General features: G+C 57.3%; 1 protein-coding gene across 1 annotated transcript in view; it reads left to right on the forward strand.

Moving 5' to 3' along the window:
* The window catches only part of LOC112125057 (E3 ubiquitin-protein ligase TRIM39-like), a 261,459-nt gene that overhangs the window by 95,358 nt on the left and 145,400 nt on the right, over positions 1 to 20,701 (forward strand). The window lies entirely within an intron of this gene.

Genomic DNA, 20,701 nt, shown 5'->3' on the forward strand with positions numbered 1-20,701 from the left:
TGTGAAAGGACCCAGCCGCTGGGTTCCCTAGGTATTTGAAGAGTCCAGCCACTGTCCCAGTCTTGGCATAGACCCTTAGTCTAGCTTTTCCTCCTGAGATCTGGAACCTGCTATCCAGCTGCCTAGCCCCTGGGCACGTGGCACCTGTGAAGCAGACAACGCACACAGGGGCATGTTGCACAGAGTCTAACATCGTTGTTCTTTTATACTGTAGTCACACAAAGCACAAGCAAGGACAGATCACACAGAACACAACCACCGTCCTGACCCCAGAGCCCTTCACTAGCTCCCCCATCCCTTGGGAGCCCCTGGGGACCATATGGGCTCAGGAAGGGTCTCCTGGATCATCTGGGCTGCTACATCCTGGGGTGCTTCTCCGTCCTGGAGTCTCCTTCCCTGGTTTGGCTTCTTTCCTGTCCAGTGCTTCCCGGCCATGTGTGTTTCCCGATTCAAACCCCCCGCTGACCTTTGTCCTGTGTTTCATACCATAGGCGCCGACTCTGGGTGCTCCAGGGCTGGAGGAAGACTGACTCACAGGCCGGGAGGGCGTGGTGGATATGTCGCGCCCCGAGGGGGATCCATGAGACAGCATTTTTCATACTAACACTGCACAGTAGCGTCATCATTGCAACCAGAATTCATACGTTCTACTGCCAGAACCCTGGAATCGTCCCAGTGGGACCTACTTAGCAGCATGTGTGTGGTGGGCATAAGGACTCCGGGGTTCACGCTGGACTCTGCCACTGACTAGGGGTGTGATTTGGGTGACCGGCTTAGCCCTGGACGACAGTGCAAAGTTACAGCAGCAACGCTACATTTGTCGGGGCTGTGAAACAAACACCCCCCTGGCTGACGTAGGTATGCCAAAGTGACCCCAGTGCAGACGCAGCTATGACAACAGAGGAGGGCTTCCATCCACAGATAACTTCGTTAGGGGAGCTGGGGCTCCTACAGCAGCAGAAAAACCCCTTCTGTAGGCGTAGGCTGCGTCTGCCCCCATGGGGCTGTGCTGGCACAGCTGTGATATGGGTAGAGCAGGTGTACCCTTAACCTCTTTGTACCTAAATTCCCCATGTGTAAAAGCAAGATTATATTACCTCTCTCTTTTGTCTATTTTGGCTGTGACCTCTTTGTGTGTCTCGCTGTGTGTCTGTGCAGCGCCCAGCACAACAGGGCCCTGATCTCAGCTGGGGCAGGGCCTGTCTCTCGCTGGGTGTCTGTGCAGCGCCTAGCACAATGGGGCCCTGATCTCAGCTGGGGCAGGGACTGTCTCTCACTGTGTGTCTGTGCAGCGGCTGGCACGACGGGGCCCTCATCTCAGTAAGGCTCCTAATGAAGAATCATAGAAATACAGGGCTAGAAGGGACCTCAAGAGGTCCCCTCATCCAGCCCCTGCTGTGAGGCAGGACCAAGTAAACCTAGACCATCCCTGACAAGTGTTTGTCCAACCTGTTTGAAAAAACCTCCGATGACGGGGCTTCCACAACCTCCCTTGTTCCAGAGCTTAACTCCCCTGAGAGTTAGAGAGTTTTTCCAAATATCGAAGCTAAATCTCCCTTGCTACAGATTAGGCCTGTTGCATCTTGGCCTGCCCTCAGTGGACATGGAGAACAATTGATCACCGTCCGCTTTATAACAGCCCTTCAGATAGTCCCTCGGTCTTCTTTTCTCAAGTTGAAACATACCCAGTTTTTTCACTTTTCCTCACAGGGCAGGTTTTCTAAACCTTTTCTCCTTTTTGTTGCTCTCCCCTGGACTCTCTCCAGCTTGTTCACATCTTTCTTGAAGTGTGGTGCCCAAAACTGGACCCAGTACTCCAGCTGGGGCCTCACCCCTGCCAAGTAGAAGGGGACAATATCCTCCCGGGTCTCACATACAACCTTTCTGTTAATACACCCCAGAAAGATCTTAGCCTTTTTCGCAGCGGCATCCCAAAGACTCATGTTCAGTTTGTGATCCACTCTAACCCCCAGATCCTTTTCAGCCGTACTGCCGTCTAGTCCATTATGCCCCGTTTTGTTCTTGAGCCTTTGATTTTTCCTTTTGCATTTGTCTTTATTGAATTTCATCTTGTTGATTTCAGAGCAATTCTCCAATTGATCACGGTCATCTTCAGTTCTAATCCTGGTCGCCAAAGTGGTTGCCACCCCTCCCAGCTTGGCAAATTTTATAAGACATCCACTCCACTCCATCATCCAAGTCATTAATGAAAATATTGACTAGTACCAGACCCAGGACTGACCCCTGTAGGACCCCACTAGACAGCTGATAAATAAATAACACATAATAATAAAGGGGGGAGAGGGAATACAGATCTCGCCTAAAAAGGTCTATAACAGCCTCGTGTTCTTGTTATTTTCCATAATCAAAGACCTGGATTCTAATCCCGTTCTCCCGGATATGGCACTTCCTCAGTCTGTGACTCAGTTTCTCCATTCCAGAGGTGGGTTAATGATTACGGTAAAGCCCACTGGATGTTTCCTGCGGAATGAAAGTCACACAGCCCATGGAGATGCCGCAATTCTCAGGGGCAGGTTTACGAAAGCGGTGAGCGCTCACGCTGGAATGTAGCTCTTCTAGTTCATGCACTGGGCTGCGCCTGAGGAGATCCAGGGGCAGTTTCCAGCTCCATTTCAGACTCGCTGTGTGACCTTGGGCAAGTCACTGTGTCTCTCGCCCTGTGCCTCAGTTTCCCCCTCTGTGAAAAGGCAATCGTAAGCCTTCATTTGTAATGACAGCCATCTCTCGAAGAGCGCAGGGACTCCTGGTATTTTACAAAAGAGGTAAATAGCCTCCATCTCTTGTCAAAGATGGGGAAGTTGAGTCACAGAGAGGAGAAGTGACTTGGCGAAGGTCCTCAAGCAGGCCCAGGGCCAGGCCAGCAGTAGAATACAGGTGTCCTGAGTCCCCACCCAGTGTTCTGGCCCCTATGCCGCACTGCTTAGACCATGAGCTTTTTTTGGACTGGGACCAGGGCCATCCTTAGGATTTACGGGGCCCTACGCAGTATTATTAAACTGGTGCCCCTACGCCAGCACATTCAGCTCTGTGAATACGGCCCCTGCCTTCTGCCTAGTAAGGAGACTGCAGCGCGCTGGGTGTGTGGGAGCCAACCTGCTCTTACCTGCTGTCCCGGTCATAGGGGTGGACTCTGTGGGTGGGTGCTCTGGGACTGGAGCACCCACGGGGAAAATTTAGTGGGTGTGGCGCACCGACTGGCACCAAACTCCCGCCCCCCTGCCCCCGCACCTCTCGCGTGCCAGCGGCCCCGTGCTTACCGACTCCTCCCACTCCCTCCCGGTGCTTCTGAACGCCACAAACAGCTGATTCACAGCGTTCAAGCTCCAGGAGGGAGGGGGAGGAGCGGGGATAGGGCGCGCTCCGGGGAGGAGGCGGGGAAGAGGTGGGGTGGGGGTGGAGCAGGAGCGGGAAGAGGCGGGGCGAGGGCTTAGGGGAAGGGGTGGAGTGGGGGGCGGGGCCTAGAGCAGAAGGGGAGGCCGAGCACCCCCTGACAAGATGAGAAGCCGGCACCTATGGTCCGAGTGGTGCCCCAAATTTTCAGGTGCCCTACGCAGCTGCATATGCCTAAGGGTGGCCCTGACTGGGACTGTCTCTTGCTGTGTGTCTGTGCAGCGCCCAGCACAACGGGGCCCTGATCTCAGCTGGGGCAGGGACTGTCTCTCGCTGTGTGTCTGTGCAGCCGTTGTCAGTCACTGTCAGAGACCGGACTAGGTGGACCTCACAGCTGGGGATTTCTCTGTTCCTGTCTCAAAATCCCACGACAGCCGCAGTGTCCGTCTCCTGACACCCCCGCCCCCACTTGGTAGTGACTCAGTCAGTTTCCCTGCCCCCGGAGTAGTAGCCAGGCTTAAAAATCAGGCCCACGCCCGCCTCAAACCCAAATCGGCATTTTTCAGCACAAAAAAGGTGGGGTTGGCCATTTCCTCCCAGCCCCCGCGTTAACCCACCCTCCTGAGTGCTTCGTACCCCTGGGGGGAAATAAATCCTGTTTTGTTTGGAAGATGGCTCTGCGTCTCTGCAAACATAGGCGCCAACTTTCCCCGGCACCGGTGGGTGCTCGCGCGCCTCCCCCCCCGCCCCGACTCCATCCTTTCCCCGCCCCCATTCCAACCCCTTCCCCAAAGTCCCCGCCCCAGCTCCGCCCCCTCCATGCCCCTATTGGACCCCTTCCCCAAATCCCCGCCCCCTCCCTGCCCCTATTGGACCCCTTCCCCAAATCCCCGCCCCGGCCCCGCCTCTTCCCCGAGCGCGCCGTGTTCCTCCTCTTTCCCCCTCCCTCCCAGTGCTTGCCGTGCGAAACAGCTGTTTCACGGCGTAAGCGCTGGGAGTGAGGGGGGGGAAGCGGGCACGCGGTGCGCTCAGGGGAGGAGGTGGAGGTGAGCTGGGGCCGGGGCCGGCTCCAGGGTTTTTGCCGCCCCAAGCGGCGCAAAAAAAAAAAAAAAAAAGTCGCGATCGCGATCTGTGGCGGCAATTTGGGGGGAGGTCCTTCGCTCCGAGCGGGAGTGAGGGACCGTCCGCCAAATTGCCGCTGAATATTTGGACCTGCCGCCCCTCTCCAGAGTGGCCGCCCCAAGCACCTGCTTGCCAAGCTGGTGCCTGGAGCCGGCCTTGGCTGGTGCAAGGGGGCAGGGCAGGGAGCTGCCAGTGGCTGCAGAGCACCCACCAATTTTCCCCCGTGGGTGCTCCAGCCCTGGAGCACCCACGGAGGCTGCGCCTATGTCTGCGAACATGTGCTGTCACGGGCTCCAGCAGGGGAACGCCCCAAACCCTGTGTCATTAGCACAATTGCAGCCCCCTGGGCTGGCGTGAAGTCTCGAGATCCAGCCAGAAAGCAGCTGGGCCCGGTGGTTCTGCCCGGATCGCCCGACAGCAGCCGCGTGGCCCCAGCCAGTGCAGGTTTGTAACACGGTGGGAGACAGCGATTCAGGACCGTGCTGGTGGAAGGAGCAGAGGGACCGGTCGCTCAGGCTCGGAGCAGGGCGGATATTTGGTTGTGAATCGGGGACGGGGGCGAGACAAATAGTTTTGCACAGAGACGGGTCGGCCTGTCGTGTGTGTGTGTGTCTGGCCCCTGCTTGAGGGAATCAGACCTGCTCTGTGCACGTGACAGACTGAATTAATGAATCCCCACGTTAGGGTCACGGATCAGCCACACTGGTGTCATTGCTCCTTTTCCTCGCACACGTCTTTTCTGTGACCTAGGAGCACGCTCCGGCACTCACATCTCTTGGGAGGCAGCACAATCTGGTGGTAGGAGACGGGAGAGTCAGGACTCCTGGGTTCTCTCCCCAGCTCTGGGAGGGGAACGGTGTCTAGTGGGTTAGAGCAGGGAGGGCTGGGAGTCAGAACTCCTGGGTTCCACACCTGGATCTGGGAGGGGAGTGGGGTCTAGTGGGTTAGAGCAGGGAGGGCTGGGAGTCAGAACTCCTGGGTTCTCTCCCAGAGGGGAGTGAGGTCCAGTGGTTACAGCTGGGGGGGGCTGGGAGTCACCTCCATTGACCCCTGCCAGCTGAACATCTCTCTCACGAGTCTGCTCATCTCCCCACAAACCCTTAACCCACCCCTCTGCTCTGAAATCCCATTGCCCATTCTCGCTTCCCAGGGTGATGGATCTGCAAAGCGAGTGACTACATCTCCCATCAGCCCCTCCCTACTGCACGTCCCCCTTCCCCTGCCCAGGTAAGAGGAAAGGTCCTGAGCCAGGGGGTGGCCGGGCTCTATTGGGGGGTGGGAGCCCCAGGAAGCGTAGGCAGAGCTGCCTGTGGAACAGCCGACCCCACCCCCAGCGATCACAGCTGGTGCCGATCTGCGTAGGGTTTGTAGGGGAGCTGCAGCGGCTGGGCAGGGAGCCAGTACAGGGGGTCCAAGGACAGCCACTAAGAAAACCTGGCTGGGAAACCCGCAAGTGCTTGTTTGCAGGAATAGAGACTTGACTGGGCACCCCAGGCACTAGGCCTTGTGGCCATCTGGTACAGGGCAGCCTCTAACCCTAACAAGCGCCCCCCGGGGGCAGTGCGGTGCATTGCAGCCTGCAGCCCGAACAGAAGCGTGGGTGGGTCGAAGGACGATCAGCATCCGAGCATCAGTGTCCCACGTGCGTTCTCTGTGGCGCTCTAAGCGTCTTCCTCGTTCCCCTGCTGGAGTCATTGGAGGCTGCATCACGGCAGGATGACGTGCCCCATTGATGTCTCTGGGGCAGGGCCAGCCTCAGGGGTGGGCGCCACGGTCAAGAGACAAGGTGCGGGGTGCAAGGCCGCGGAAGGGAGCTCAGGGCAATGGGAGGGGAGGCAGCAGGGGCTGGGAGGAGGGGCAGAGAAGGCAGTGGGGGCCAGGGCAATGGGGGGATGGGTGGGGAGCCTGGGGAGACAGCAGGGGTGATGGGGCGGGTGGGGAGCCCGGGGCAGAGGCACTGGAACAGGGGGAGCCAGGAGGCCATGGCCCGTCCACTTTTCGCCACGGGCCCCGCCCCTACCTCTCCTCTTCCCCCCGAGGCCCTGCCCCCAGCTGTGGGGAGCCGCGGACCCTCCACCTGCCCTAGGTGGTGGGCCTGGGGGGGTGGGGATATGGGCTGAGACTGGGGCTACTCTCAGGCTCCCCCCAGCCTTGGCAGGTGGAGAGGCCCAGGCTCCCTGGCCCAGCTCTGGCTTCTGTCTTGGCCGGGGGCGTGGCCCCAGGGGAAAGAGGAGGGACAGAGGTGGGGCCATGAAGGGGGCGGGGTCCCTGCCCCCCCTACTTTTTGGAAGTCTCCGCCGCCCGGGCCCATGGAGGCAGCGGGAGGCAGGGGCGTTAAAATACAAGTTCGCCCAGGGTGCCGTTTTCTAGAGGCCGGCCCTGCTCTGGGGCTAGGCTCTGAACTCCCTGCCTCAAAGCCAGTACGAAGCCCCTGTCTCCGGGCCAGGCTCCGCGTGGGGGGCGCTCTCTTCTCCAGCCGTGGCTCCGGGAAACCTCTTCCCCCAACCCGACCCTGTTGGCTGCTGAGCAGGGGGTTCCCCATGCTGTTTGGGAGCCCAGTCTCCTGCCGTCCTTCCCCCTCCCCCGCCTGCCACCCCAGCATAGGCGCCGACTCCGTGGGTGCTCTGGGGCTGGAGCATCCATGGGGAAAAATTGGTGGGTGCTCAGCACCCCCCGGCAGCTCCCCACCCCACCTCTCCACCCCAGCTGACCTCCGCTCCGCTCCGCCTCCTCCCCTGAGCACGCCGCGTGCCTGCTTTTTCCCCCTAGCTCCCAGTGCCTGTGCTGCGAAACAGCTGTTTCGCGTGGCTGGGAGGGAGGGGGAACGCGCTCAGTGAAGAGGCGGGGCTGGGGCGGGGATTTGGGGAAGAGATCCAATAGGGGCAGGGAGGGGGCGGAGTTGGGGCGGGGACTTTGGGGAAGGGGTTGGAAAGGGTGGAGTCGGGGCAGGGCGGAGGGCGCGAGCACCCACCGGCGCCGGGGAAAGTTGGCGCCTGCGCACCCCAGCCCAGTGTTCCCAAACTACCGATCGCATGTTCCACACTGCGGCCATCCCACCTCCCTCCTCCCACCCCCCCCTTCCAAATCAAGCCCCCGCGATACAGGCAGCCCCTCAGACAACTCGCGTCCCCTTTTGCCTGGGGTGAGCTCAGCCTTGGTTGGACATTGAAGACTCAGACGTTTCTGTCTCCCACGAGAGACATGGGGCCTGCGGGGGTGGTGAGGTGAGCCGGGAGGAATCTCTGGGAGGGCGTCCTGGTTTATCTGACACTGGAGTGTCAGATGAGGTGATTGTTCCGCCCGCCGGCCCAGCCCATCTGAGAATTATAGAATCATAGGACTGGAAGGGACCTCAAGAGGTCATCTGGTCCAGTCCCCGGCACTCATGGCAGGACTAAGTATTATCTAGACCATCCCTGACAGGTGTTTGTCCAACCTGCTCTTAAAAATCTCCAATAATGGAGATTCCACAACCTCCCTAGGCCATTTATTCCAGTGCCTAACCACCCTGGCAGTTAGGAAGTTTTTCCTAATGTCCAACCTAAACCGCCCTTGCTGCAAATTAAGCCCATTGCTTCTCGTCCTATCCTCAGAGGTTAAGGAGAACAATTGTTCTCCCACCTCCTTGTAACAACCTTTTATGTACTTGAAAACTGTGATCATGTCCCCTCTCAGTCTTCCTTTCTCCAGACTAAACAAACCCAATGTTTTCAATCTTTCCTCATAGGTCATGTTTTCTAGACCTTTCATCATTTTTGTTGCTTTTCTCTGGATTTTCTCCAGTTTGGCCACATCTTTCCGGAAATGTGGCACCCAGAATTGGACACAATACTCCAGTTGAGGCCTAATTTGCATGGCGTAGAGGGGAAGAATTACGGCTTGTGTCTTGCTTGCAACACGCCTGCTAATATACATCCCAGAATGATGTTTGCTTTTTTTGCAACCATGTTACATCTTGGTGCCAACACTGCCTATAATCTCACCTGGAGAGGAGAAGGGGCAGCGACTCCAGTCCAGCCCCAGGGTGGAGGGAGCGGCTGGCTCATGGGACTGGAACAGGGGGCCTTTCCCCTCTAGGGGGCGCTCGCTCCAATCTGGCCCCAGGGTGGGGGACTAGATGGCTCAGGGAGGGGGGGAATGGGGCACGGGCCTTTCCCCTCTAGGAGGCACTGGCTCCAATCTGGCCCCAGGGTGGGGGACTGGATGGCTCGGGGGGGCAGGGACTGGAACACGGAGCCTTTCCCCTCTAATCTGGTTTTCACCCTCGTAGGTGAAACAAGTGAGTGGGTTCTCAGCGCTGTTCCTTGCAGATGCTCACATCAGAAGGGACCTGCTGGCAGCGTCCGTCAAGCGTCATGGATGGGCCCCGGCGACCGAGCGCCTCTCTGCCCCCAGCAGGCAATGCTTGGAAGCAAGGGCAGGGGGAGTGTGCACTGCTGCTGGCCGTCCAGTCCCTGCTCTGAGCTCCCAACGCTGCCTGGCTCCTGCCCCGAACTCGCTCTGAAGGGAGGAATTAAGCGAAATGACCTTACAGAGCAAGGATTTTATTGGAAGCATTTAGAGCACCAGAAGCGAGGAGCAGAGAGAGACGCAGCCGTCCTCCCCACCCCATCCAGGCATCCCAGCAATACAAAGGCCCTGAGATCACAGACCATATGGGAAGGAGAAGTGGTTGGGGGGGAGGGGTGAAGCGATCCAGGCTGGGTGGGGGGAGATCAGGGAAATGGGAATGGGGGTGGGGAATTTACACAGGGAGGGCTATAAGCGCGGACCCCCGTCCACAGCTAAGCGCTGAGCAAAAGGTTTTGGAACACAACGGGGAAACTGAGGCACAAAGCGATGGAGTGGCCCAGTCAGGGGCATGTCATAAGATGACAGGAGAGTGGGAGGTAGAACCCAGGAGTACAGACTCCCAGGCCCCCTCTGCTCTAACCACTAGACCCCACTCCCCTCATAGAGCTGGGATTGAACCCAGGAGTCCTGGCCCCCATTTCCCCTCCCACTCTAACCACTAGACCCTACTCACAGAACCAGGATAGAACCCAGGAGTCCTGATCCCCATTCCCACCCTGCTCTAACCACTAGACCCCATTCCCCCCAGAGCTGGGATAGAAGCCTCCATTCTCTTGCTCCAATGACTAGACCCCCACTCCCCGCCGAGAGCTGGGGATAGAACCCAGGAGTCCTGACCTGCCTCCCACTCTAACCACTAGACCCCACTCTTCTCCTGCAGCTGGGGATAGAACCTAGGAGTCCTGAGTCCCATTCCCTTGCTCTCACACCTAAACCATACCCCCCAGAGCTGGGGACAGAACCCAGGCGTTCTGCCCTCCTCCTGCCTTAGCTGCTAACCCTCACCAGCTCGCTCCTCACTCCCTGTGGACTAAGGGCTGTTGGGCAGCATGGGATTGGAAGAGCCTGGCATGGACACATCTCCTGTTCCCGCTCCCCCTCCAACAGTATTGTCAACGGAGACCCCGGACATGGACGACACCCCCTGTCCAGCATGGTTGGGCAGCTCCGAGAGGCTCGGCACGTAGGGGATGCTGGGCTCCTTGTACTGTGGGCGTGGGAACGTACCCGCCCCCTGCCCCAGCTGGGCATTCCCGGCGTAGCTCACCGGGCCCCTAAAGGGGACCCGTATGTGCCCTGCGGTTCTGACCTTGTCATGGAGACCTGGCACGAAGGGGATGCTGGGGTTCTTATAGACTGGCGGGATGTGCCCGAACGGCCTGACGGAGCCAACCCCATAGCCAGCACCCGGCATCCCATACTGTGGCGGGGAGCCCCCCACTGAGATATCTGGCCTGGCTCCTGCATAGGCTCCGGGGCCATTTATTCCATACGATCCGGGCCCAGGTTGTTCATATGACCCAGTTCCGGCTGCTTCGTTTGATGCACATCCGGTTCCTCCGTAGGATCCGGGCCCTGTTCCTGGATAGGCCCCGGGCCCATCTATCCCGTATGATCCGGGCCCAGGTCCTCCATACGATCCAGAATCGGTTCCTCCGTAGGCCCCAGGCTCGTTACCAATCCCCTGCCCCTGCGGGCGGACCTGGGGCTGCAGGATCCCCGCCGGCTGCATGTAGGGGTCCATGCCAGCTGGCAGCGGTTCCAGCACCGGCTCCTCCTGCCGTGGGATGCACTTGGATGCCGAGCCTAGGAGAGAGGCGGAGAGATTATTCACTGGCACAACCCTTGGTTAACACAGCGTTCAGTCTCCCCAGTGGGCTTGTGCCCTTCCACAGCGGCGAATTCAGCCGCACTCACGCATCTTAAAATCAGAAAATACAGAGTTAAGATAAATACTCCCCACAACCTTAACTCTGCCCCCCTGGAGCTGGCAAGAGCCTCCGGGGATTATCTGCATGCACCCCACTGCATTCGGGATATTGAATGGTGGAGGGATTCGATGGAGCAGCTCGGCAGAGCTGCGATTGTGAAATGAGGAGATCTGGGGGGGCTGTGAGCCCCTTTCCATGACTCCAGTGTGTGTGAGCAAAGGAAGAGGTGCACCGCCTCCTCCATGTCAGCGCTGTGTTGGGTAGGGTTGTGTCGGCACAGGTGTGACCCTAACAAACCCCCAGTGCCAACTGGGTTACACGAATAGCCTGATCTTGACACGTACATTCTGGTCCACCAAAAAATACCATGTGAGATCTTAAATGACAGCTGGGATCACGCTGGTGATTAATATCGTTGTGAAATGTCTGTACAGATCCTACGTGAGGCGTTACATCTGTCTACTGAAAATCTGTTCCGACCGTCTGTATCGAGGCAGGGTTGACAAAGAGGTTTTCTGCTGGGCAAATTTCTCTTGGTCGGCGTGTAAACGAAGCATTGTAAGCCAACCCAGTAGAAGCCTCATTTATATGTCAATTCAGCCAAGGAGATGTGAAATCAACAGGCAGGCAGCACACCGTAGAATAAGCTACGGGGGAAAGGGAGGGTGTTCCTGACTCTAAGGACAGATGACAAACTCTGGGGGCTATAAAAGGAAGACAAGGAAGACACCCCTTTATCCGGCACCTAAGAAATCAGCAGGCAGTGCGGTTACATTCATGAAAACGGGATCGCAACCAACCTTGGGTGACAGGCTGCGTCGTCTGGGGTGAGATCACTTTCCAAGTTAGCCTGCTAAGTGAAGGCTAGTCTCTAGACAGGGTGTTATGTTTTATATGCACCGTGTTTTGTTTCCATTGTCCTTTCCTGCTATCATTGCACCTTCGATAATAAAATTCTTGCTGTCGTCACTATAAATGTATCTCAGTGCTGTGGTATGATGCCAGACGTTGAATCACACCAGCTTCCCTTGAGGGCAGAGGACCTGGTATGACAGTGAGTGTTCACCAGAGAGGATCCACCAAACTGCAAGGCAATCCACGTAACTCTGCAGGTTTTAGAAGAGTCTGCCTTTAAAGGGAAAGTTGATCTCAACCTTAATTAGAGCAGGGTTGGTGCTCTGCTATAATACTGTCCGTCTCCTATTAATTGGTGCAGGGGATAGGGGGCTACCATTAGGGGCAATGTAATAGGTTCTGATTCCCAGTCCACTGAAGTCAATGAGGAAGGGGACATCTTTCCACTGACTTCAATAGACCCCAACCCCCTTACTGCAAAGGTAATCCCTACTGTGTGTCCCCACCTCGGCACCCTGTGACAGCACTGCACCTTTCATGGGAGAGGAGTAGGGTCTAGCAGTTAGAGCAGGGGGGCTGGGAGCCAGAACTCCTGGGTTCTATTCCCAGCTCTGAGAGGGGAGTAAAGTCTAGTGGTTTGAGCGGGGGGGGGGGAGGGATGGGAGTCAGGATTCCTGGGCTCTATTCCCAGTTTCTGGATCCTGGCTCATGAGGAGAGGCTGGCAGCGAGCAAAATTACCAGGCACATACTGGGTGTGTGTGTGTGAGAGAGCTTTTGAAGTCACTGGGTGTTGAGGAGTTTTATGATTATTAGGCTGAAGATCAAAACAGTCATAAAAACTAGACAACCTGGAATTAATAACCCCCCGCCTGCCTCTCTCTGACTCACTCCCGCACTTTATAAACAAGCTAATAGGGACAGGCTGACTCCACCAGGGATTTCTGCTCAGGTCAAGGGCTGATCTGTCCCCTCTGCTTCCAGGATCCTTCCCTGAGTCCCATGGGTGCTCCCCACCCTGCCCGCCTGCCCCTCTGCTGGGATCCCTCCTGCATCCCCCATCCCGGCCTACGCTCCCCACCCCACCCACCTCCCCCTCTGCTGGGATCCCTCCCCAAATCCACCCCTCTCCGGCCTGCTCTCCCTATGCCACACACATCCCTTTCTGGGCTCCCTCCCCGATTCGTCCCCAGCCTGTGCCCCCCACACCACCCGCCTCCTCCTCTGCTGGGATCCCTCTGGTCAGGCTGCATTCTCTACACCTCCCCCACTGCAGCCTCCCGCCCGGCTTGTTCTCCCCAACCAACACCCTCCCCACCCCCCCGCCATCTGTGACATCACAGCCAGCACTGACATCACAGCCAGCGGCAGCACCTCCGAGACATGAAAGCCAAAGGAGCAGCAGACGACCTTTAACCCCCAGGGAGGCCCAGGACCTACCTGGGAGATGGAGACACAGAACCAGGAGGATCATGGGAGTCACGCCAAGGGGCGGCTGTCCGCCGCCGCAAACCATCCTGGAGGCCTTTAGGGAGCAGCAGTGGCTGACCTCGTCTCTGCTGGCTGGTGTAAAGCGAGCTGCACTATCCCAGCTCCGAGCTGTGGGATTTATACCGCCTGCTGCCAACCCCCGCCTCTCACCTGGGACTGGGGCTGGGCGGGGTCACCCAGGAGCTCCCACACAGGATGCTCGCCCAGCGCCGTCACTGCAATGCTGTTAACCCTTGGGAAACCAGACAGCTACGGGGTGCACAGAGTTGGGAACCAGGTGTGGTGTGGCAGGGGATTGGGGAGGGATCCGGGCCGCAGGGGAGGAGGGTGGCATGGGGAAGGGGAAGCTGGGAGGGGTCTCAGCAGTGCAGGAGGCAGGTGAGATGGGGACCCCAGGCTGCGGAGGGGAATCAGGGAGAGCTCCCTGCAGTGGGGGAGGTGGGTGACGTGGGGGGACTGGGAGAGGGTCGGGGAGGGTCTCTGCAGCGGGGGGACAGGCAGGGTGGGGAACGCAGGCTGGGAAGGAAGGGATCAGGGAGGGATTCTGGCAGGGGGGGCTGATGGGTGACAGGGGGTGTGTGGGGATCGAGGAGGGGAAACGGGTGGGTGCCGTGGGATGGGGTGGGGGGAATCAGAGGATTTTGGTAGTGGGGGCGACATGGAGAGCATGGGATGGGGAGGAACTGGGGAGATCAGGAGCTGGGAGACATCTGGGGCTTACACATGAGGGGAGGGGGGAGCTAGAAGGGGAGAGCACTGTGGAGTTAACCCCTTAAAGCCTGGTGAGCCGCATTCTGAGTGGAGGATGGGATGGAAACTCCAGGGGAGATGGGGCTGACTGAGGCAGGGCAAAATGGACCAGATGCCTCCTGCGCAGGACCAGCCCAGTTATAAACGGGACTGGGATTAGCTAAACAAAACAATCATGTCATTAGATCTAGTCTCTATTCAGTGTTTCCTTACCCCCCATTTAACGGAGGGAAGTGTGAGCTAGTGAGGAGAGCAGCTGCATCAGGACACCTGGGTTCTATCCCCAGCTGGGAGAGGGGTCTAGTGGGTCACCACTGTCTCTGCTTCCACACCACAAAGAGGGCTGGGAGCCAGGACTCCTGGGTTCTATCCTTGGCTTTGCCACTCCGCCTCCATTTCTCTGGCTGTAAAATAAGGCCAGTGACCTATGTGCTGTTCCAGGATTTAATTAACAGCTGTTTTGAATGGGCTTGGAGATCATTAGATGAAAAAAGCTAGAGTGTTATTAATTACACCAACTAATTATTAGTATTACCTGATATAATTATTAATTATGCCGCACAGTCCTTTCAGCATCATTGTTTAATACTGGCGCTGCTCCTTAATAAGTAGCAATGGCAAAATAATATCAGTGCTATTATATCAGGGCCCCATGGTGCCAGGTGCTGCACAGACACAGAGAGAGAGACAGTCCCTGTCACAAAGACCCTTCAGTCTACATAGACAAGAGAAGGATCATTAATACAGGTAGGAAACTGAGGCTCAGAAAGATACAGTGACTTGCTCTAGATCATTCCCGGGAGTCGGTGGCACAGCTGGGAATTGAACCCAGATCTCCTGAGGCCTAGCACAGTGATTTAAGCTTCAGGACACCCAGTCAGGAATGAGGCCCCCTTTGTCCTAGGCACTGAACACCTAACGCTGAGCAATGACAGGGCCCCATCTCCCGGAGGGGGAATTCACAGTGGGGTAGATTAGCATGGAGAGGGGATAAACCAGCCCCCCTGGGGCAGGGGAGGGAGCGTCAGGGGTGCCCCTCATGCTGTGGGGAGGGGTGGTGGGAGGTGTGACCCAAGGACTTCCAGATGCCAATGGCAGCAGGCATAGAGGTACGTAGGGGTTACCCGGTCCCCAGGAGAATGTCACGCAATTCCCTAATGAAAGCCTGTGTGGCACTGGCCATCAGAACCACTGTGGAGATGTACGTATGGAGAACAGGTGAGGAGTGAGGTATATACGACGGAAATCTAGGCCAGCGGCTCTCAACAGAAGTGTCACAGCCACTATTACTGAAAATTGGCGACTTTCTCCTTTTCACCATAGAATTATAAAATAAATCGATGGGAATATAAATATTGTCCTTCCATTTCAGCGGCTAGTCTATAGAGCAGTGGAAACAAGCCATTGTCTGTATGAAATTTTTGTTTGTGCTGACTTCACTAGTGCTTTTTATGTAGCCTTTTATAAAACTAGGCACGTATCTAGATGAGTCGATGTGCCCCCTGGAAGACCCCTGCGTACCCCCAGGGGGACGCGTACCCCTGATTGAGAACCACTCCAGAGACGCTGATAATGGGAGGGCACAATCCCAGAACATACAGACATGAATAAAATCCTCAGGTCACATTCATAGCAGAGATGGTGAGCTTTAGAGTTGCCCTGAATTCTTTCAGCATTAGGCCATAGGTTCAGTCCAATGTCCAATATCAGGGAGATCCAGATGAGACTGGAGTCCCCGGTCTTGCGACTCAAACTTCCCCTGAGCAAGCATAAGCAGATCTGAGATGAAAGGAGCAGGTCCCAAAAGCTCTCTATACATGTGAGTTCAATCCTTGAGGGGGCCATTTAGGGATCCGGGGCAAAAATCTGTCTGGGGATTGGGCCTGCTTTGAGCAGCGGGTTGGACTAGATGACCTCCTGAGGTCCCTTCCAACCCTGATATTCTATAATTTTCTGGGCTGCCTCTTGACCGCATGCAGTCCTTGGGTGAACAACAGTGTCTCTGAAGTGCCCTTCTATTTCCTAACCCCACTGGTATTTAGCTCCATGGATTAACATAAGGCAATTGCCTGTCTCCCATCATTTGCAGGAGAGTTGCTATATACTTCAAAGAGAAATCAAGACAATGCTCTCACTATGTTCACAGTTCATCTAAACGTTAACATCTCCTTTTGATCTCTGAATTAACAGAATACAGCGATAGATAGGACCCAGTTGGTTACACTGTTAACCCCTAACAATATATATGTAAACATACAAAAACACAAACATTATCTATTAATATGTCTCTAAAGGTTGAATCTGGGTCAATTAGCCTGCAAGTTATGTAACCTTTTCTGGCCCCGTGTCACAGTCACAAACAAAAATAAAATACACTTTCTAATGGCTAAGGCGTAACTTAGCAAGCTACAGGCTTGGTTCAAGGTTGATTTCTTACTGATCTTTTGTTCCCAGAAACTTCGCCCCACCCCACCCCACCCCACCCCCTTGGCTGAAGGACCCATTGGGGGCGCGGGGAAGCCGGATGAATCCGTCCCTTCCTCGCCGGCAGCCGCCGTTACCTGCTCAGGTACGAGTCTGGACTAGCCTGACTTGGGTGCGCAGAAGGGCGCTTGGGGAGTCAGTCGGGGCAATGTGGGGGAAGCAGCAGGGTGCTGGGGATGGGGTGGGGAGTCCAGGGAGGCAGCAGAGGCCAGGAGCGATGGGTGGGGGAGGCAAGCGGGGGATCCAATGAGTTGGGGTACACTGACCAAGCCAGCTGAAATCCACTGCTGGATACCAGGAAGCCCCTTGCCCTCCGGCCTTGGGAAATTCTTAGGGTCACGGAGGTGTGACCCCCAGAACCCATTCAGGCCAGCTGGCCAGGGGGTTACAGGGATAACCCAATTCTGATATGTCCATTCTGGATCGCCAAAGAATATCATGGGAGGTCTTCAGTGAAAGCTGGGGTCACCCATTATCATTGGGAAATGCACGTCCAGGCACTATGAAAGGAGTTAGGTAGGAATACACTGAACATATGTTTTTAAACTCTACATCAACAAAGGAGACCCGGGGTATGAAATGTGTCTCTCTCTCTTGGGATGTTAATTAAGCATCAGACGCTAAACCAACGGAAGCCCTTTTACAATCGAAGGCAAAATGTTAACGAAGGGACGTGAAAGCAGCACACGGGGCAAATCCAGCCCTGGGTGGTTATCCTGTACAGACGATGAACCTTGGGGGCTATGGGTAGGAGGCAAAGAAGATACCCCCACGCCCTGTACCTAGACATAAACGGGGTGTGCGTTTACATTCACGAAAACGGGATCTCAGCCAGCCGTGGTTTGAAAACGCTGCAGAGCACCCTGGGTGAGAGAAACTTCTTTAGATGGAAGGTTAACCTGGCAGGGTTTAGTCTCTAGAAAGCCTGGTGTGATATTGTTTGAGAGGCAACCATTTGTTTCCAGTGGGCTCACGCATCCTCTCCTGTATCTCTAGACCAGGTCGCCAAACAGTGGGGCGTGCGTGCCCCCTTAAGGGGGCCTGGAGGAATATTCAGGGAGGACGCGGCGGGGCCCGGGCCAGTCCCCATGAGGGGCAGGATGGGAGCACCACCCAGCCCCACTCCGCCCCCAGCTTTGCTCCAGCTCAGCTCCTGGCTCCGGGCTGCAGCTCCACTCCCAGCACCACCCCCGGCCTTGGCCCCTGATTGCGGCCCAGCTGCGGCTTCCGCTCCCAGCCCCACCCCCAGCCTCGGTCCCCGGCTGCAGCTTCGTTCCCAGCCTCGGCCCCTTTACCCCATCCGTGCCCCCCACTCAAAGCTGTGGCCCTGCTCCCAGCCCCAGCAGGGGAGTCTCATGGGGGAGAGGGGTGGAGGAGAGGAGGGATGCGATGAGCGGTGGGGACCTCCAGAGAGGGGGGTGGAGTGGAGGAGAGGAGGGAGACTCACCAGGCAGTGGCTGGCGGTGGGGACCTTGGGGAAGGGGCGGAGCAGGGAGGGGAAGAGGCAGAGGGCAGGCGGGGCCACAGGTGCCGACTTTCTGATTTCCCCAGGGGTGCTCCACCCCTGCTCTGCCCCAGGCCTCACCCCCACTCCACCCCTTCCCCAAAGGGCCCACTCTCACTCCACCTCTTCCCACCCCCACTCCACCCCCACCCTGCCTCTTCCCGCCCAGTTCCACCCCTCCCCCGAGTGCACCCCACCCTCACTCCGCCTCTTCCTGCCCCCGCTCCTCCCCCTCCCCCCTCAGCGCCTCCTGCCCGCCGCTGAACAGCTGATCAGCCGCTGGCGGGAGGCACTGGGGAGAGGGGGGAGGAGATGACCAGAGACGCTGCTGGTGGGTTCTGAGTACCCACTATTTTTTTCCGTGGGTGCTCCAGCCCCGGACCACCCCCAGAGTCAGCATCTATGGGCAGGGCCACCACGGCCCAGGCATCCCGCAGTGGGACAGCGGTGGCTGCACCATATTATATCCACCACCCATGATTGAGGAACTGAGACTTTTCCGGTAGGTACAGGCAGGCTGGTCCAAAAGGCTGGAGAGAGCAGAGAAGGAAAAGGAAATTGAGCCGGAGGGCGGGAAGTGGACAGCCCTAAAAGCCACACACCAGAGAGCCCTGGAGGCCGGGAAGCAAAAGTTGGAAGCTGAGAAGCAGAAACAGGTGGCAGAAATAGCGACGCGTTGGAGAGCCGAGTGCTCCGCCTATGCCAGGACCACATGGCGGGGACAAACCGTGACCTAGTTACAGAGCAAGGGATGGTGCTGATGCCAATCTGACCACCTTTGAAAGGATCTGCAGCGTACAGAACATCCCTGAGGGATGGAGCCTGGCTGTTTTGCTCGCCCAGCTGGTGGCTAAAGCATTACAGGGGTGTAATGACATGGCTGTAAGTGAAACTGTGATAGGATGTTTTTAAATTCCCTGTTAAAGAGGTTTCATGTTACACCGGGGGCCATACCTCCTCGAATTCTTTGAGGTCTGCATCGAAGAAGCGTGAGCAGCTGCGTGGGAGAAGGCTCCTGAATCAGCAGAAACAGCGGCAGATTGCTGACATGTACGTACAAGCAACGCTATGCAGGGAGCGCAAGCCGGAAAGAGAAGGGCAAAAACCGGGAGTAGGAGTGGGTCCCCGGTTAGTGCCTGGGAATAAGGAACGGGGTGGGGGAGAACAGTCCACACCTCCCCAGTCAACCCTAATTATCAGGCCTGTAATGGGGTACCCTCGCCACTGGGGCACCTCTCTGCGACTAGGTCTGGGGAGCAGCTCTCTCCTCGTCTGGCATCCCCATGCTGCTCTTTCCCTGGGCTTCGTTCTACTCTGCCTTCCTTTCACAGACTTTCTTGCCGGCAACGCCTCTGGGTGAACCCTTCCCCAAGGACTTTTGCTCCCCCCGGCTTTCCTCCTACCTACCTCTCCATACCTGGAGAGTGACTGTAGACTGTCCCTGCTGCCCCCTTCTGCTGCAAACTTCCTGGCTTTATACAAGCTCAGCCTGTTTCATCATCCGTTAGCCTGTATCAGGCCCTGGCTCTCCCCCCAGGATGCGGCCTATATGGTTAATAGGCCCTGTCTGAGCCACCTTAACCCCTTCAGGGCTAGTATGGGGTGAACACCTCATCCCAGGACCCCAGCCCAAGAGAGGGCCCTGGAAAGTGTTACTCATGTGCTCCCCTTGAGCAGGGTACGAGGCTCCCACGTTCAATCCCCGATCCACCTAGGTTAACGTAACTACCCTGGAGTCAAAGACTTCAGGGGTTGGCAGAGGGAGCTGTGGCTAACTTTGCCAGCTCTGACCTCTGGGAGGGAGACAGAGAATTTAATAAAAATGGGCTAAGGCCGGTGAGACGCCTGTGCTCTCGGATCTCCCTAGGCAGGAGAGCTGTGATTCAGGAGAGCAGCGCGCTCCCTGGAGAAGAGGTGAGCCTGCTAGCTTAAGACCTGGTTAAAACCACGGTGCCATTAGCCTGCATCAGACAGCAACGGGAAGGTTTAAATAGCTTCAAAGTGGGTATTCTTGAGACTTTGCCAGCTGTAGTCAGGGGGGCGCCGTGGTCAAGAGGCAAGGAGCAGGGCGGGCCTGGGGTGCGAGGCTGCGGAAGGGAGCTCGGGGCCATGGGGAGGGGATGCAGTGGGGCCTGGGGGTGATGGAGGGGAGCCCAGGGATGCAGCGGGGGCAGGAACGATGCGGGGGATGGATGAGAAGGCAGCCCTTCCTTGGACAGGGCTGTGTGAGTTGATCTGGGGGTGGGTGGGGTTCCTAGGGTATCCCTGATGTATCCCCATGTGTCAGGAGAGGGTGGGGAATCTTGAAGGGAGTCCCAAGTAGTGGGGGACTTGGGGGTAACACTCTGGGGGGATCAGCAGGCAGGGGGGTTGATGGGGAATCTCTGGAGGGGGTCCCCAGTGCGAGGGGATCTCTGGGCAGAGGGGGCCCTAAGGATGTCCCCATAAGGAAGTTAGGAGCGGCATGGGATCCCAGAGAGGGGCAGTGGGTGGGGCCTGGGGAGAGACGCCTGGCTCCCCCTAGAGGAGAGGGAAGGATGGAAAATGTCAGGGGGGAGGGGCTTTTTTGGAGGGATCAAAAGGGAAACCCCGCCTACTGGGGGTGGGGGGGCCCAGAAAGAGGAGGGAGATTCCCTTTGGGGCTTGGGAAGCCTAGGGAACAGGGATTCCCGGGGGGAAGCCCTTCTCTGAAGGCAGGTCACTGACTCACTGGAGGGGGGGGGAAATCCCCGGGAAGCCCCTCCCCCTAGAGGCGGGTCACTGGGGAGGGGGATCCCGGCGAAGCCCCTCCCCCTAGAGGCGGGTCACTGGGGCAGGGGATCCCGGGGGAAGCCCCTCCCCGCCGGGCGGGTCACTGGGGAG

Source organism: Terrapene carolina, unplaced genomic scaffold, assembly GCF_002925995.2.
Source record: "Terrapene carolina triunguis isolate 2854851 unplaced genomic scaffold, T_m_triunguis-2.0 Scaffold752, whole genome shotgun sequence".
Lineage (NCBI taxonomy): Eukaryota > Metazoa > Chordata > Testudines > Emydidae > Terrapene > Terrapene triunguis.